This window comes from Pongo abelii, chromosome 19, assembly GCF_028885655.2.
Source record: "Pongo abelii isolate AG06213 chromosome 19, NHGRI_mPonAbe1-v2.0_pri, whole genome shotgun sequence".
Classification (NCBI taxonomy): domain Eukaryota; kingdom Metazoa; phylum Chordata; class Mammalia; order Primates; family Hominidae; genus Pongo; species Pongo abelii.
In genome coordinates this window covers 96606418-96624550 of record NC_072004.2, presented here as the reverse complement: position 1 = coordinate 96624550, position 18133 = coordinate 96606418, and the positions used below count along the sequence as shown (strand labels likewise).

General features: G+C 58.8%; 1 protein-coding gene and 1 pseudogene across 3 annotated transcripts in view; both read left to right on the top strand.

The window, feature by feature from the left end:
- The window catches only part of AATK (apoptosis associated tyrosine kinase), a 42541-nt gene that overhangs the window by 2392 nt on the left and 22016 nt on the right, over window positions 1-18133 (top strand). The window lies entirely within an intron of this gene.
- On the top strand, window positions 5787-14386 carry LOC134760520 (uncharacterized; annotated as a pseudogene).

Genomic DNA, 18133 nt, shown 5'->3' with positions numbered 1-18133 from the left:
GAGCCGCCTCCTCTGGAGCCCAGCTCTTCCCCCATCTCCCTGGCACTCGGGAGCGTGTGTGAGTGACCCTGGGGGATTTCTTGGCAGCTGCAGCCTTCCAGCCTCCGTGCTGTGTGGCCTCGGGCTACTCACCCAACCTCTCTGAGATCCATTCTGCACAGGTGAAACCTCGCTCTGGGGAGACTAGGGTGGACATGGCGGCCAGGAAAGGCAGGGTGATGGGGGTGACACATGGGCAGGATGGCCGGGTCCAGGCTGGCAGGAAGGGGGTGGCATGGCCTTGAGGGAGCGGAGATCACCCCTTCAACCTCAGTGCCCCAAGGGAGGGGGCTGACCTTGTTGCTCACCCTCCCCAGCCTTCACCTTCCCTGGTGCGGCCTCAGGGAGCCATGATTTCTACTCGTCCTGAGCCCTGCGGCCTGGAGCTGTCCTAGGCTGGGAGTGGGCACGGGGACGCCGCCTTGCTCCGGCTTCTGGAGAGGCGCGCTCAGCCTGAGGGTGGGGGTCGAATGCTCTACACAGTTAGGAGCAGGGGTTTGCCCTGGGGCCACCTCTGGTGTGCTGACGGGCCCTTCTGTGACTGGCTCTCCATGCCCGTTTCGTCATCTGTAAGGTGGGAATGGCTGTGATGGCCAGGTCCGAAGGGACAGCAGTGGTGCACTGAGCCAAGGGTGGGTACCTGGGCAGTGCCCACCATGGCTGATCCCTGACGCAGAGGTGTCACTGTTGACCAGTGGGCAGGGCTTGGAGTTAGTGGAATTCTCGGAACACATGGCAGCCTGGATTTGCCACCCCCTAACCCCCGCCTCTCCCCTGTCCCTCAGCTCACGCCCTGTCTCCTGCCCAAGGCCTCTCCCTGCGTCTGACCTTAACCAGGCACCATGGGGGATTCCTGGGAGAAGTGCCTGTGCCTGGCCGTGGTGCTCGCTCTCTCAGCATTCATGTGAACCGGACACCTGGCACAGGGCTGGGCAGGCTGGGCCTCAGGACGAGCCTATTGATGGAGAGAGGGTAGAGGAGGCAGCGAGCCCCGGGCCCAGCATGGCCTCAGTGGCAGGGGCAGGGCTGGACTCAGGGGCTCAAGGGGCTGAGCAGGAGGCCATGGCCCTGGGTGGTCCCCGGGAGTCCTCCCCTTGGAAGGTGCCCCACAGCTGACACTGCCCGGGCACCAAGTGCGGGGTCTGTTTGAAGGCAGCTGCTGCTCCAGCCTCCCAGACCGCTTGGGCTCAGGCAGCAAGCACCTGCCCTCGGAGGAGTTACCTGTCCTCCTCTCGCCCCCGGGGTCTCAGAGGATGCCCCAGAGGAAGCTGTGCCCGTGGGTTGGGCCCGTCCCCCTACTTCCTCTCAGGTCTCAGGTCTCCCACCGAGACCCTTAGGCTGCAGGTGTGCAGGCCGAGGTGGGTTCCTGGAGAGGGTCCCATGGGAAGGCTGTGTGGACAGTGGCCTTGGGGAGCGGTCACACACAGGCCATGGGCCCTGGGCATGGGTCTGGCTCATACCTACCAGCGTGGGTGCGGGCACTCGGGGAGGGGGTGGGTGCAGGTGCGGGCACTCGGGGAGGGGGAGGGGGTGGGTGCGGGCACTCGGGGAGGGGGGGGTGCGGGCACTCGGGGAGGGGGAGGGGGTGGGTGCGGGCACCCGGGGAGGGGGTGGGTGCGGGCACTCGGGGAGGGGGTGGGTGCGGGCACTCGGGGAGGGGGTGGGTGCGGGCACTCGGGGAAGGGGTGGGTGCGAGCACTCGGGGAGGGGCAGGGGGTGGGTGCGGGCACCCGGGGAGAGGGTGGGTGCGGGCACTTGGGGACGGGGTGGGTGTGAGGTCCCAGACTCCCAGGCATGGGTCAGGGAGAACATTTCTCTCATTCCGGCATATTCTCCAGGAGGCCAGGCTGTGTGCTTCCCTCCATGGGGTGGTGCAGTCACCCAGAGGACCGGCCGCTGCAGTGGCCACCCTGTGGGCCCGAGTGCCCCAGAGCTGGCTGGGGTGGGCTGGCAGCTGTTGTGTTGTGTGGAACATGCTGGAAGGTCTGCCTTGTGCCGCCCTGCATGTTTGGGATGCATCGACTCCCCACCATACCCGCTGCCTCCCCAGCTCCCAACCCTGACCCTGCCTCATGGGAGAGTTCTGGTGTGGGCTGGTGTCCTGGGCCGGGCCCTGATGTGTGACCATGGACAGGTGTCATAACTTCTCTGTGTCTGTTTCACTTCTGAAATGGGGTCCGGCAGCACCCACGCTCCAGAAGGTTCCTGAGAGAACCCACGGGCCATCATGGCAGCTCCAGGGCTGGTGAACATTCACGTCCTGTCTGCACTCACCCGCCACCCCGGCCACCTGGGAACTGCGCTCCTGCCTGTGCCCCCTGGAGGCATGTGCTGAGTGGAATATGTCACCCCAAACCCATGCCCGCCCAGTACCTCAGAATGGGGCCTTATTCGGAACTAGTGTCTTTGCAGCTGTAATCAAGTTAAGATGAGGTCGGACTGGAGTAGGGTGGGCCCTGAATCCAATGACTGGGGCCTGATAAAAAGAGGAGGAATGGCGTGCATGTGGGAAGGGGGTCACGTGCAGAGGCTGGAGCAATGCAAGCCAGGAACACCTGCGGTCGCTGTGCTGGAGAGGCAGGAAGGATCCCCGCCAGCACCTCGAGGGAGCGGCCCTGCCCATGCCGTGCTTTCCTCCTCCACCCTCCAGAACTGTGAGCACATCCATTCCTTGCCGTCTTGGGCGAGCAGCCCGTGGTTCGAGGACACGCATCTGGGGGTCTCCTTGGGTCTGAGGGGTGAGCACAGCTGCCTCGAGACATCAGGAGCCTCTGACTCCACCCTGGGAAGAGTTATCCTTGGAAGAAAATGAGGGCACGTGCTGGCCCCCAGCCTCAGAACCCGCCAGGGCGCTTGGCTGGGTGTGAGGAGGAAGCAGGCCGGGGCCACAGCTGCGTGGCATCCTCTGCCTCCTCCTCAGTCCATGGGGGAGGCAGAGGGTCCACGGAGCACCTCGGTGTCTCCTCGGATGTAGTGTCGGTGGTGAGCCTGGGACCACGCTGTTCCTGCTGTCACCGGCCTCCTGTCTCCGGCTCACAGGGTTCTTCTGGGTAGGCTTTTCTTGAGGGCCACCTGACCCCTCTGTGCACCCCAGGGCGAGGCTGATGGGAGGCCCACTCGACCACTCCTGGGTGGGAGCCTGATGCAAAGCACCTGCTGTGGGGCCTCGGCCTGCGGTCCTGTCCCTGGTGGCACAGATCCAAGGGCCCAGGAGCCCGTGTCCGCGGTGGGGAGACCCCCATCCCCTCCGCAGGCCACAGTGACAGGAGGGCTTTGGCGTCTGGGCCCTGCTGGGCCTGGCCCTGCCTTTCACAGAGGAACAAGCGCCAGCGGGACCGGCGGCCTTGGCCTCCCCGCCCCCCCGCAGAGGAAGCCGGCAGAGGAAATGAGGGCAGCGGACGGGGCTGGAGCCAGTTCCCAGGCACCTCTGAGGACTGTCGCGGGAGGCGGCGTCCTCGCCGAGTCCCCAGCCTCCCTCCGCAGGGACCGGGGCCTGGGGTCAGGGGGCTGGGGCCTTGGGTGGGGCTGGGGTGGGCTGGGGTCCTCCTGGGGGTTACTCTGGGGTTACAGCCGCGGTCAGAGCCACGCAGGAGCGACACCCAGAGCCCGGTACGTGGGGGTTTCTGGGAGGACGCAGGCTGTGCTCCTACTGCCAGCCTGGGGGTGGGGGCCCTGGTCCGGAGACTCCTGCTCCTGCAGGGACCCTGCCAGCGGAGGTGGCCGTGCCAGAGCAGGCAGGGCCTCTGCAGTGGGCGATTCTGGGCAGCCAGGGCCACCTGCCCCAGGGGGGAGTGAGGGGCAGGGTGCTACCGTGAGCCAGGGCTGCTCAAGGCCACCTCTCATGGTGGGGCGTGGCCAGCCTATCCCTATCTCACCCTCGGGGAGAGTGTGGGGTCCCTGCTGCTGAGGGACAGGAGTCTGGCTCCACCCACCTGCCAGGGTCCCCAGGAAGACCCTTCCCTGCCCTTGGCATCAGGCAGCCCTGGCCAACTGGCCTGGGGGAGCCAGGCTGGGGGACAGGGGAGCTGGTCCGGGACCAGGGCTCTGCCGAGTCACCTCTGTGCCAAGGCCACGGTTTGAGGCTGTGGCTTGAGGCCGTTGCGGGATGGAGCTGGGGATGCCGTCCTCTGTGTGAGGATCCTACGACGAGGGCCTGGTGCTCGGTGGGGCCCCTCTGGCTTCCCTTCTGCTCCGCTTCTGGGAATTCTTAGTGACTTCGAACAAGGGGCCTTGGGTTCCCTTTGTACTTGGTCCTGCGGATTCTGCAGCCAGTGGGGCCTGCTTAGGGTTTGGGCTCCACTGTGAGGCCCACGTGGAATTTCCTCGAACCCCCTGGGAAAAAGGCGTGTGGCTTCCTAGTGACCACAGCACACACAGGCATGCTCTGGCCTCCGGGGTGCAGGTCCAGGGCTTCCCCCCATTGGATTTACCCGCGCGGCGGCACGCCCAGCCCCTGAGAGCCCCTGCCACTGCCCCCAGGACCGCCACCCGGCCGGTCTCTCGCAGGCCGCCGGCGCCCTCCCAGCTGCCGCATGTTGGGGATCTCGCTCGCTGTGAACGATGCTGAGTTTTGGGCTGTCCCGTGGGCTGCTATCATGGACGCTGGAGTGAGGGCCCCTTTACTGAGAAGTAATTCACATACAAAGGACCCACCTGTGTCAAGTGAGCAGCTGGGGCTTTCCTGCATTCCCAAGACTGCAGCCATGGCACGGCTAGCTGTGGAGCATCCCTGCCCCCGACAGAAGCCCCATGCCCGAGGGCATCACTCCCCATCCCCTGTCCCCAGCCCTGGCAGCCACCATTCCATCTCGGTCTCCGGGCGCCTGGCCTGGACCGTCCGTCTCATAAGCAGGGTCCTGTGGCCTTGGTCTCTTGGGGCCCTGTAGTTTTCGCTGTGTGTATACTGGCCCCAGGGATCAGGGGTGCTGGTGTGTGGCTGTGGGGCACTGTCCAGGGAGCTTCCAGGAGGTGGTGCCATTTTGCCCCCATCCCCATGGATGAGCACCTCTACGGCTTCCCCTCCCGCCAGCGCCAGCGCCAGCACCAGCTGCTGTTTTTATAACGCCAGGGCTCGTGAGCGTGTGGGGGCTGCCCATGGTGGTCTTGTGTGCCTTTCTGTGGCAAAAGATGCCAGGAGCCTTTCCAGGGCCTGCCCAGCCCTTCCGAGCCCCTCAGGCGAGTGCCCGTTGGATGTATTTCCTTGGTGGTTTGTACCTGGCATCAGGCAGCCCTGACCAGCTGGCCTGTGGGATCCAGGCTCGGGGCGGTGGGCAGGTCCTGGACACGAGGCCTCAAGTCTGTGCGCAGTGAGCAGGTGGCCTGCTGCTTCACTTCCCGTGACCCTGTGCAGGGCTGAGCACCAGCAGCTTCCACCCTGAAATGGGCTGAGGTGAGAGCACTTGCGCCAGGGGCCGGCACATGCCCCGCTTTCCTTCCCAGGGAGCTGGGTGCAGACACTGACCAGCATGCCGCCAGGCTCAGGCCCCTTCTCTCCCTGGGAAGCTGCCTGGAATCTCTGTGGCCCGGAGGCAGGCGTCCCTGAAAGCAGCTCCTGGCCCCAGGGATGAATGACGGGGAGGACGGATTCTGCTCGGACCCTGGCTCCGGAGGCTGGGCCCCGCCCTGCTCTCTGCCGTGGGGTCTGGCGAGATGCTTGGCTGCTGCTGGAGCCCGAACTGGCGTGTCAGACTCTGTTTTATTTTTCCTTCTGTGACAGGCGGCCCTGCAAGTCCTGTCTAAAAATAACCATGGCCGGCGTGCATCCGCGACGCTCGGCCGCCCTGGCCGTGGACCTGCCTGTTTCCTCCTTGGCAAGCCTGAGCCCGGCAGCCCCCTGCCGCTGCCCAGCCAGCACTGAGGGAGGGACTCAGTCCGTGCAGGTCCGTAGGGGGCCAGCTGGATGCCAGGCTGTGTCAGGGCCAGGGTCCTGAGAAGCACAGGAGGGTAGGCCCCCAGGAAGAGTGGGACTGAGGGCCAAGGTTTTGGGGGACAGTGTGCGTCGAGCAGGGACAGGCCAGAAGCGAAGAGATGGGGGCTGTGGGACCTTAGCTGGTGCTGCCTGCTCCTTGGAGGCTTCTCCGCTGTCAGGGATCAGCCTCTTGGGGAACCGGGGGCATTCCAGGTGCCCGTCCCACCCTTGGACCAGCCTTGGGGTAGGCCCTGGGGCATCTGATGTTGATGGAGGCTGGGCCTGGGCTGTGTCTTGCGTCAACAGAGGGGACGTCCCTTGTGAGTGTGCAGCTGGTGGAACTTGCTTCCATCCCTGGGCTGGGCTGGGCTGGGCACCCATGTTTGATTTCAGGGCTGGCTGTCGAGGGGCAGGAGAGGCAAATTTAGAGATGCTGGGGTGGTAACCCCCGGGGACCGTCCGGGGGTTCCCTGCAGCAGAGAGTGGGGCTGGTCCCAGCACTGGGGGAGGGCTGGATGCCCACCTTGGGGCTGCCAGCGTGTGCGGCAGGCATGTGCGTGGAGGGGTACGTGTGCGTCTATGAGCACGTGCACTCCTGGGTTGGAGGCGAGCGTGTGCATGGGCTGGTGCAGTGCCCGCGGTGTCGTGGACCTTGCCACGTCCTGGGCTTGTCCCGGAAGCTTACATTTTACGTGGCCTCTCCTAAAAATAACCGTGGCTGTGGCCTACATCCTCCTTATCCGTGGACACTCGGGCTCCCCTCTCTTGGCGGGGGAGGCGTCTTGTGACTTACAGCCCCTGCTCTGTCCTCACCTGCCACCCAGAATCCCACGTGGCAGATGGTGCCCACATCTGTCTGGTCTCGGGAGTGACTGTGGGGATGGTTCAGGGCTGGGCACGATGCCGCCACCAGGGTCTGTGGGGGCACTGTCGCTGTCCCAGAGGCTCCTCCTGCCCTCTCTCCCCTGTGTCGGGAGGCCTGTGGGGTCTTGCCGCACCCCTGCCCAGGGCCCCGCTTCTGAGTTGGGGAGGGGGTCCTCAGTTTCGTGCCTGACTGGCTATCAGGGCCGAGGAGGGGTCCGCTGGACTGGGCTCTCTGTAGCAGGAGCTGATTGAATCCCAAAAGACACAATCCCAAGTGCCATCATCCTGAGTGTGGAAATCCCAAAAGGTCAAAATTCCAAAAACCAAATTCAGGAAAAAATGATTTAAAAGATTTTTTAAAGTCTGGGCACGGTGGCTCACGCCTGTAATCCCAGCACTTTGGGAGGCCAAGGTGGGCGGATCACGAGGTCAGGAGTTTGAGACCACCCTGGCCAACATAGTGAAACCCTGTTTCTACTAAAAATACAAAAAATTAGGCGGGCGTGGTGGCGGGTGCCTGTAGTCCCAGCTACTCGGGAGGCTGAGGCAGGAGAATGGCGTGAACCCGGGAGGCGGAGCTTGCAGTGAGCTGAGAAGCACCGCTGCACTCCAGCTTGGGTGATAGAGTGAGACTCTGTCTCAAAAAAAAAAAGACATTTAATTGCATTTGAAAAGGGATTTATTTGAAAAACATAAAAACTCAATAAAAATAAAAACTTCAGAGGCCACTTCACACAATAACACAATAAAATAGGCCATAGTAACATACATTGTTGTAGAAACCCTCAGGCTGCTCAGGTTACATACAGTTACGAGCAGATGAACTGTGCTCATAAAGAAATGGGGGGTTCCCACCTGTAATCCCAGCACTTTGGGAGGCTGCGGCAAGAGGATCGCTTGAGCCCAGGAGTTCAAGGCCAGCTTGGGCAACACAGTGAGACCCCATCTCTACAAAAAATCAAAAGTTAGCCAGGCATGGTGATGCACACCTCTAGCCCCAGCTACTGGGAAGGCTGAAGTGAGAGGATGCTTGAGCCCAGGAGTTCGAGGCTGCAGTGAGCTGTGATGGCACCGCTGTACTCCAGCCTGGGTGACAGAGTGAGACCTTATTAAAAAAAAAAAAAAAAAGAAAAATTATAGGTCGGGTGTGGTGGCTCATGCCTGCAATCCCAGCACTTTGGGAGGCCGAGGCGGGTGGATCACAAGGTCAGGAGTTCGAGACCAGCCTGGCCAAGATGGTGAAACCCTGTCTGTACTAAAAATACAAAAATTAGCCAGGTGTGGTGGCGGGCACCTGTAATCCAGCTGCTCGGGAGGCTGAGGCAGGAGAATCGCTTGAATCCAGGAGGCGGAGGTTGTAGTGAGCCAAGATCACGCCACTGTACTCCAGCTTGGGCGACAGAGTGAGACTGCGTCTCAAAAAATAAAATAAAATTAATAATAGGTAAAATGTATTAAAAAGGGAAACATATGAGCCGTGCTACTATGGTAGGTGAGCGTGTGCACCTGGCCACATCACTGCATTCGTCTGAAATACCGTGACAATGACTTAAGTCTCTTGACAAGATCCGTCAGAAACCTCGATGGTCACCGCCACAAGTGCAATCGCCCACAGAGCCAGGGTCTTGAGAAATTTTATCTTGCCCAAATGCGAATGTACGAACAGTGCATCTCTTCATTTTTTGAGGAAGTTCAAGGTTTCCGTGCAGAGCGCAGCGCCGTGATGATGCACATCTGTGGAGTCAGACACGCAAAAACTGCACAAGATGAATGAGAACCCTCTAAAGGTCTCCACGCAGTTCACACCTCCAGCACCGGAAATGATTCGTAGATGAAGCGTGGAGCACAGCGAGCTGTAAGAAGTAATGCTGACCATTTAAAATAGTGGGAAAGAGCCGGGCGCGGTCGCTCACACCTGTAATCCCAGCAGTTTGGGAGGCCGAGGCGGGCAGATCACCTGAGGTCAGGAGTTTGAGACCAGCCTGGCCAACATGGTGAAACCCCGTCTCTACTAAAAATACAAAAATTAGCCGGGTGTGATGGCGGATGCCTGTAATCCCAGCTACTTGGGAGGCTGAGGCAGGAGAATTGCTTGAACCTGGGAGGTGGAGGTTGCAGTGAGCCGAGATTGTGCCATTGCACTCTAGCCTGGGTGACAGAACGAGACTCCGACTCAAAAAATAAGGAAATAAAATAAAATAGTAGGAAAGGCTGGGTGTGGTGGTTCACGCCTGTAGTTCCAGCACTTTGGGAGGCCGAGGTGGGTGGATCACCTGAGCTCAGAAGTTTGAGACCACCCTGGCCAATATGGTGAAAACTGTCTCTACTAAAATCCAACAATTAGCAGGGCATGGTGGCAGGCGCCTGTAATCCCAGTTACCTGGGAGGCTAAGGCAGGAGAATTGCTTGAACCCTGGAGGCGGAGGTTGCAGTGAGCTGAAATTGTGCCACTGTGCTCCAGCCTGGGCAACAGAGCAAGACTCCATCTCAAAAAAAAAAAAAAAAAAAACCTAAGAGGAAAAAAAAGAAAATTGGATTTATGAAAAAGGGTATGGCAGGGCCAGGTGACGGGCAGCTGCACAGAGACAGTTCCTAAGAGCTGGCTGCCTCTCACAACCACATGGTGAGGCTGTGCATTTCGACGAGTAGCTGCTTTTTTTCTCGCAGGCTGTGGCTCTCCTTGGAGAAGACACTCACATTCATCTTCTACATGGCACTGCTCTGTTTTGTTTTGTTTTGTTTTTTGAGACAGAGTTTCACTCTTGTTGTCCAGGCTGGAGTGCAGTGATGCAATCTCAGCTCGGCTCACTGCAGTCACCGCCTCCCAGGTTCAAGCAATTCTCCTGCCTCAGCCTCCCAAGTAGCTGGGATTACAGGCACTTGCCACCACGCTGGGTTAATTTTTGTATTTTTAGTGGAGATGGTGTTTCACCATGTTGGCCAGGATGGTCTCGAACTCCTGACCTCAGGTGGTCCGCCTGCCTCGGCCTCCCAAAATGCTGGGATTACAGGTGTGAGCTGTCACTGCTCTTTTTGAAATTCTTCTGTGATTTGGCCCATACCGCATGAGCATTCCCATTAGATTCTCCCATCTTCTGTGCTGCGCTTCTGTGTTGTTTGGGGTACGGGAGGTCCATTGCGCATGGGCCTCATACACAGACCGCAGATTTGGCGGAAATAGTGCTGGTGACGGAGCAGCAACACCATCACAAAGCGTCCTCTCATCCTGCCATACGCACGAGTATTTTCGAACCAGTCAGTAACTTCCCCGGCTTCTTAGGGCAAATGCAGCTGTTAATTCCCTGAACGCTCCAGGGTGTCATCAGCTGGGAGGAACGCCCACGCCGGCTAATGACGCATCTTTAAACGGAAGTTCCTGTCTCGTCTGAATTTTCCGCCCAGTGCGTTGGGCTGAACAGAAGAGACAAGCTTTATTGGTGACATCTTCAAATTCACCGTTAGAAGCCTTGATCACACCTAATTCCACATCTCTCACGGTTTGGGGACTCTCTTGAAATCCATTTTCTTCCACAAAGTCCACCAAATCTTCGAATAAATGTTGATAAGGTGCTGTACTTTTCCCAGTTGTTAATACAGAAACAAGCCAGGAAAGCTCTGGAATTCCCTAATCCAACAGGGGCATGAATTGTATATAGCTGATAAAAATCAGTGGGGATGGAGGCCGGGCACAGTGGCTCATGCCTATAATCCCAGCACTTTGGGAGACCTGAGTTCGAGAGTTCAAGACCAGCCTGGCCAACATGGTGAAACCTTGTCTCTACAAAAATACAAATATTAGCTGAGCGTGGTGGTGGACGCTTGTAATCCTTGCTACTTGGGGACTGAGGCGAGAGAATCGCGTGAACCTGGGAGGCAGAGGTTTCAGTGAGCCGAGATCACACCATTGCATTCCATCCTGGGTGACAGAGCGAGACTCAGTCTCAAAAAAAAAAAAAAAAAAAAAAAAAACTCAGCAGGGCCAGTTTTGAAGGTGCCATCCATTAGGCAAAGTGAAGCATGCACTGGTTTTCTGTTAGATTTAGTACTGAATATTAGAATCCATCTTCTCTGGTGGTCAGATCCCCAAGGATAGCTCAGCTCACTGCCAAGTGTGCTTTATAACAGGAAGGAGTGTTGGTGTCAGCAAGTGTCTGGTTCTGAGGTTGCTGACCTGGTTGAATTCTTCTTCTTTGACAAAGGACTTTTGTTGTGGTTTGTTGTTTTCTGGAGACAGGGTTTTGCTCTGTGGCCCAGGTTGGAGTGCATTGGTGCAATGTTGGCTCACTGAAGCCTTGACCTCCTGGGCTTAAGCGATCCTCCCGCCTCAGCCTCCCAACAAGCTGGGACCACAGGTTCAGGTCACACTGCTGGCTGATTCTTAAATTTTTGTAGGGACAGGGTCTCATTATGTTGTCCAGGTGGATGACAAACTCCTGGGCTCAAGTGATCCTCCTGTCTCAGCCTCCCAAAGCTCTGGGATTACAGGTGTGAGCTACCACTCCCGGCCAAAGGATCTTTTATTTTTATTTTTTTTGAGACTGAGTCATGCTTTCTTGCTCAGGTTGGAGTACGGTGGCACAATCTTGGCTCCCTGCAATCTCTGCCTCCTGGGTTCAAACGATTCTTCTGCCTCAGTCTCCCAAGTAGCTGGGATTACAGGCAAGTGCCACCATGACCTGCTAATATTTTTTGTATTTTTAGTAGAGATGGGGTTTCACCATGTTGGCCAGGCTGGTCTCGAACTCCTGACCTCAAGTGACCCGCCCACCTCAGCCTCTCAAAGTGCTGGGATTACAGGTGTCAGCCACCGTGCCTGGCCCAAAGGCTGTTTTTTTGAAGGCAAGCATGGCACTGCCTGTGAGGGGTTGGAAGTTTCATGTGATTGAATAATTTGGCGGGGAGATTTGTATTTTTTGCCTGTATTTTCACTTCTTCTATGAGTTGACACCCAAATCGAAGGCCACCCTTGTTAACCTGGCCACCACGTGCATCTCCCCTGAACACACTTAATTTCCAAATAAAGACAATCTCAGGGTCCCAGCTCTGCCTAACATGACACAACCCTCTGGTGACTGTGATTTTGGGGATTTTAGATTTCAGGGATTTCAGCATATTCTGGATGATGGTGTTGAGACGGTGTCTTTCGGGATTATGATCCAAGCCCCTCCTTAATCACTCCCAGGGCAGTTCCGGCTCTTGGGGTCAGGGTGTCCTTTGGACACAGTCTTTGTCCTGGGAGGCTGGGGGCAGATGGGCCCAAGTGACCAGCCAGATGGGGGAGGCCGGGCCTCTGAAGAACTGGGTCGCATGGGGACCTGGCGTGAGGTGGCCTGCTGCCCCGCGGATGCGTCTGAGCCACAGGTGTGTGCACACGTCCCTGGCCACCATTCCCCCCAGCCCCAGGGAGCCTTGCGTCATAGAAAAGTTAATGCTTGATCCCGGGCACCAGGTCTGTCCTTTCATTTCTGGGGGATGTGTCTTTTCACCTCGTCTTGGGGATGTGGGCGAGGAGGGGTGAGGGGGGAGACAGGTGGGCTGGGCCTGGGTTCTGTGCAGGTGGGGCTTGGCTGACACCCGGTTTCCGTATCTCCACCTGGAAAAGTGACTCTGTGTCTCTGCTTAGGAATTCCGTTCCTCTCAGAATGTTCTGTGTCTGGGCCCCTGTGCAAACCTTTGCGGAGAAATCCTGTTCCCCAGCCCACAAAGTTCTGTCTGCCCCACAGTGGTTCGTAGGGGGGCACAGAGTACCCCTTCCTCCCTTCTCCTGCCCCAGGAACCCCAAGAATCTTGCTACTTCAGCCTGCAACTGAGAGGTAGGGGTATTCGTAACAGACAATGGGGACCACTCTGGGCTTCCCAGGGACACTGGCCTGACCCCTGGACATGCTGACTCCCCCAGTACTGTCTGCCCTTGACTCAGCGGCACGCCTGCCAGGGTTACGCCAGTTCCTTCCTGCATGGGATCCTGTTTGCATCACCAGATGGGGGAAAGGGGACCCTGGTGCCAGGAGGTCCTCAGATGCCCCGCCGAGGCCCACCTGCCGGCCACCCAGGCAGAGAGGCCCCTGTCTGTCTGCCTTTGGGACCAGAGCCCGCTTCCAGCCTGCTGACCACCCCTTGTGCCGCACCTTTCCATGTGGCAGTGCCAGGGGGCGCCTCAGGTCCCCAGAGACATTGGATGAGGAATGAGCTCTTCGTGGTGTGAGCAGTGGAGAGTTCTGGCTGTGATAGGGGAGTCCCCCAGGACAGCCTGTTGTGGAGATAGTCCCTGTTCTGGGAGGATCTGGGCGGCTTCCCAGAGGGGGCATCCCTGGTGGCGGAGCACGAAGGAGGTCTGGGGGAATGGGCAGTGAGCTGCTGGGGGTACTGAGGAGTAGGATGGGGGAGCACTGGGATCAGGGGTAGCCCTAGGATGGGGTGGGGAGCACTAGGATGGGGGAGTCCTAGGATTGGGGGGAGCACTAAGATGGGGGAGTGGGGCACCTGTCCCTACCCAGCATTGACACATGGCATCTTTCTCTGTCGTCCAGGCTGGAGTGCAGTGGTGCGATCTGGGCGGCTCACTACAACCTCCACCTCTTGGGTTCAAGCCATTCTCCTGCCTCAGCCTCCCGACTAGCTGGGACTACAGGCACCTGCCACCACGCCCGGCTGATTTTTGTATTTTTAGTAGAGATGGGTTTCATTCACCATGTTGGCCAGGCTGGTCTCGAACTCCTGACCTCAAGTGATCCACCCACCTCGGCCTCCCAAAGTGTTGGGATTACAGGCGTGAGCCACCGCACCCGGCCTGAAGTCAGGCTTTTCATGGAGCGTGGAATCCTCTGCATGGCGAGGCCCAGATTTTGGTGGGTTTGTGCCCCAGCACTGTGAGGTTCTAATTATTGTAGCTTTTGATGCTGGAAGGGCAGATTTCCTGTCTGTGCTTTCTTTTTCCACACTGTTAGCTTCTTTCACCTGGAGCTTCGTCTAAGGCAGTGTCTTTAATGGGCACCAGCACATTGGACTTTGTAGCTTGTGATTCACAGGAGCGAGCCGGGCTCTCAGACTCTGCCACACTCTCCGGTGTGGATTTGATGAAGACAGAAGCTTTAATAACAGTGAAGGCGAACTCCTCCCACACTGGAAACATGAATGGGGCGGGGGTGCGGCACTGAGAGGGGTGGGCAGCTCTCAAGGGAGCCCCACGGGCTCCTGCAGGCCCCCTGCCCGGCCCCCTTGCGCCTCCATTGTCCCAGCTGCAGCGGCCCTGCCTGGGGGTGCCTCCAGGGGCCACTGTGTCCTCTTGGCCACCCACAGGCCTGCTGTTCCCTGACGATGTGGCCACCGTCTCCCCAGGGTCCCGGCTACCTTGCCCCAGGTGTGAACACCCGGCCAGCACAGAGTGATGGGGAGGGCAGTGTGGGGGCTGGGACAAGGGGCCTTGACCTTTACCCCCAGGCTCCCATCTGCAGCTTTGCTGATCCTGACCCATTTGTTTGTGTGATTTGAGGACATTTTGGGGGCATTTTTGGGGGGTGTGGGCCAGGCCGGGTCTGTGCAAGAGACGCTGGCTGTTAGTGCCAGGAAAGATGAAAGAGGCTGCCTCAGGGAGGGGAGTGAGCCCCGAGTTCCTGGAGGGGTGCACTTAGCCACTTAGCAGGAAGCTCCCCGAGGGGCCGAGCGGGGACAGGGGTGGGGGCAGAGAGCCACACCTTGTGTGCTGGCCACCCTGGCCACCCGTCCCTGCGGGAAGGCAGCTTGGGTGGAAGCAGCATGCAGGGGCAACCCTGGGCACCGTGCTCACCCTGGGCGCACCTGCTGTTGTGGGGGGCATGGCCGGGAGTCTTGGAACCTCAGACTGAGCCAGCATGTGGGGGTCACGCCCGCACCCACGGGACATGCATGCCAGGCACACCCGATGGGTGAGCAGAGCCTGGAGCCCCGGGCAGGCAGGGCCCAAGGTTCCAGAAGAGGCGGTGTGGGTGGAGAGAGTGGAGGCCTCACCTTACTCCGTGGGGATCACACCCGATGGCCACCCACCGTGGGGCCCCTGGATTCCACACAGTCCTGGCCTCATCAGGGGTGGGGATTGCTAACTGTGGGGCGACGTGCTGAGGAGAGAGACTGTGGAGCCAGAGGGGTCCAGGATGCTGGAGGACCAGGTGTGGCCACGGGAGGTGGGGCTGCATGGCTGGGGGAAGTGGGGCTGTGTGGACACAGGAGGTAGGGGCTGCATGGCCCCAGGCAGAGCTGGATGGGATTGAGGGGAAGTGCATTTGGACCCAACACAGAAAACTTCCTAGCTCTTGGCTTTGACCAGGGCCACCGTGTGCTGCCGTGAGCACCCAGTCCTAGGGACAGCCCTGTAGAAGCTGGGCCAGGTCAGGTGACGTCTCCCAGGACTCCAGGGTCTTGCACAGGCTTCCTGGGACCTGGGGCTGCTGGAGGCGGCTTCCGCCTGGGACGTGTGCAGCTTGCGGGGGTGGGGGCTCACCGAGCCAGGTGTGGCCAAGGCCTTGGGCTGTGGGGCCACCCTCAGGCTCAGCCAGGCCACTCTCAGAACCCTCCGGCAACGCTGCAGGCGGTGGCACCCCAAGCTGGGATCCCCCAGCTCTGCGCTGAGCAAGTGCCATCCTGGACCATGCCTGTGTTTTGAGCTGAGGCCACGCTGTGCCTGGAGCTGGCCTCCCTGTTCCTCTGTGCATGGCCCAGAGTCTCGGGAGCCTCCTGTCCTCTCCACCGCGCGTGTAAAATGGCTGAGAGTGCCACCTGGTGGGCGTGACGGTCACACCGACGATGCGTCCACACCTCCGTGGAAAGGGTGGTTAAAAGTGGACTTTGGGGGATGGGGACAGGGAGGCTGGCTGGCCGGGGCGGGGATGGGGCCGAGTCCTCACTGCTCAGGGAGGCTCACAGGTGAGGGGCCACTCCCAGGAGGGTGGGACTGACTCAAAGCCAGCAGCCTGTTGTGGGGGTGTCTCCACCCCAAGCACCTCCTTCTCTTCCCTGCTCGTGGTCCCCTGCCAGCTCCCTGTGGCTGGCTCTGCCTCTTCCCACCCCAACCTCTCAGCAGAGCCAACGTTCCAGAGCTGGACAATGGCCAAATAGACATTAACTTTGAAACTGGAGGCCAAGGCAGCAGGATCGATTGAACCCAGGAGTTTGAGACCAGCCTGGACAACATAGTGAGACCTGTCTCTACAAAAAAAATGTAAAAATTAGCGGGTGTGGTGGCGCAAGGCTGTGGTCTGAGCTACTTGGGAGGCTAAGGTGGGAGGATTATTTGAGCCTGGGAGTTTGAGGCTGCCATGAGCCGTGATTGCACCACTGCACTCCAGCCTGGGTGACAGAGCGAGATTCTGTCTCAAAAAACAAAAAGAAAAAAAAAGAGTGGGCCCGGTGGCTCATGCCTGTAATCCCAGCACTTTGGGAGGCCCAGGTGGGTGGATCACCTGAAGTCAGGAGTTCGAGACCAGCCTGGCTAACATAGTGAAACCCCATTTCTACTAAAAATACAAAAATTAGCCGGGGGTGGTGGCAGCAGGTGCCTGTAATCCCAGCTACTTGGGGGGCTGAGGTGGGAGAATCACTTGAACTGGGGAGGTGGAGGTTGTAGTGAGCTGAGATCATGCCACTGCACTCTAGCCTGGGTGACAGAGTGAGACTCTGTCAAAAAAGAAAGAGAGAGAGGGAGAAAGAGAAAGAGAGAAAAAAAGAAAGAAAAAAAGAAACTAACTAATTGCTGGCACCAGAGGCCTCTAAGGTTAGCCTGGGCAGAGTCCTTGAAGCCGACCTGGACCTGCCCCCAGCGCGTCCAGCCATGTGTGCACAGCAGATGTGCCCTCACCACCCCCACCTTGGGACCAGCTGGTGCCAGGCCTGAGCCACTGCATCTGAGCATGTCTTTGAGGACTGATGGCTGCCCTCTGGGGACCTGCCCAGCCACCAAGCTTTCCGTGGCACCCCCACCCTTGCTGGGCCTGTTTGTGTCCCAGGAGGCACAGGGGTTGGGGGCAGATACCACAAAGGTTTTGCTGGGGAGTCCCTTGGAAGGGCTGTTGTGTGAGTTTCCTGGGGCTGCTGTGGCCGCTGACTGCAGATTTCATGGGGTCTATTATTGGAGGTTCTGGAGGTCAGAAATTGAAAGTCACTTATTTTCTTTTCTTTTTGGGGGGACAGAGTCTCTGTCGCCCAGACTGGAGTGCAGTGGCGCAATCTCAGCTCACTGTAGCGTCTGCCTTCCGGGTTCCAGCGATTCTCCTGCCTCAGCCTCCCAGGTAGCTGGGATTACAGGCACACGCCACCATGCCCGGCTAGTTTTTTGTATTTTTAGTAGAGATAGGGTTTTCACCATGTTGGCCAGGCTGGTCTTGAACTCCTAACCTCAGGTGATCCACCCATCTTGGCCTCCCAAGTGTTGGAATTACAGGCGTGAGCCACCGCGCCCGGCCGAAAGTCACTTTCATGGGCTACAGTCAACGCGGTGGAGGCTGGGCTCTGGGGAGAGTCCACCCCTGGCCTTTCCAGCCCCTCGCATCCACGGCTCCCAGCCCCCACAGCCCCCACGGCCCCCATGGCCTCTGATTCTGCAGTCACTTCTCCTCTCATCTCCAGTTCCTGCCTCCCTCGTCCAAAGACCCTCAGGATGACCCTGGCTCGCCTGGCAATCCGGGCTAATGGCCCCGCCTCAGGTCCTTACCTTAATCCCGCCTGCAAAGCTCCTTTTGCCATGCAAGGCACTCAGAGTCTCATGTTTCGAGGATCGGGAGGTGGACAGCTCTAGGGGCCATTGTTCTGCATACACCAGGAGCCCCCTTACCAAATCTGGGGCAATCTGAGAATCAAACTAAACAATTATAGTAACACATTACAGCTTATTGGAACGAAAAGGAGCGCCTAAGTGTGACGTAAATAAATGGGAATGATAGTGTCTTGAGCACTGATAGGAAAAAAGCAAGTGGGTGTGAAGGCCCTGCCCTCCCTCACGGCAGAGTGCGGACCAGGAGACGCAGCAGGAACAGTAGAAATAGTCACCAGCCAGGCCGGGTGGCACATGCCTGTCACACCCATCATCCCAACTACCTGGGAGGCTGGGCGGGGAGGACTGCGTGAGGCCAGGAGTTCCAGGCTGCAGTGAGCTGTGATCACACCACTGCATTCCCATCTGGACAACACAGTGAGACCCCATCTCTAAAACAAAAAGAAATAGAGTCACCCTCTGGGGGGTCTCAAAGGTGGCTGATTCAGCGCCAGTGGACAAGGCTGGTGGACAGAGGACTCATGGGCTGTGACAGTCCTGGTGCATTTTACCCACCATGGGTGAGGCCCTGGTTCCTTGTG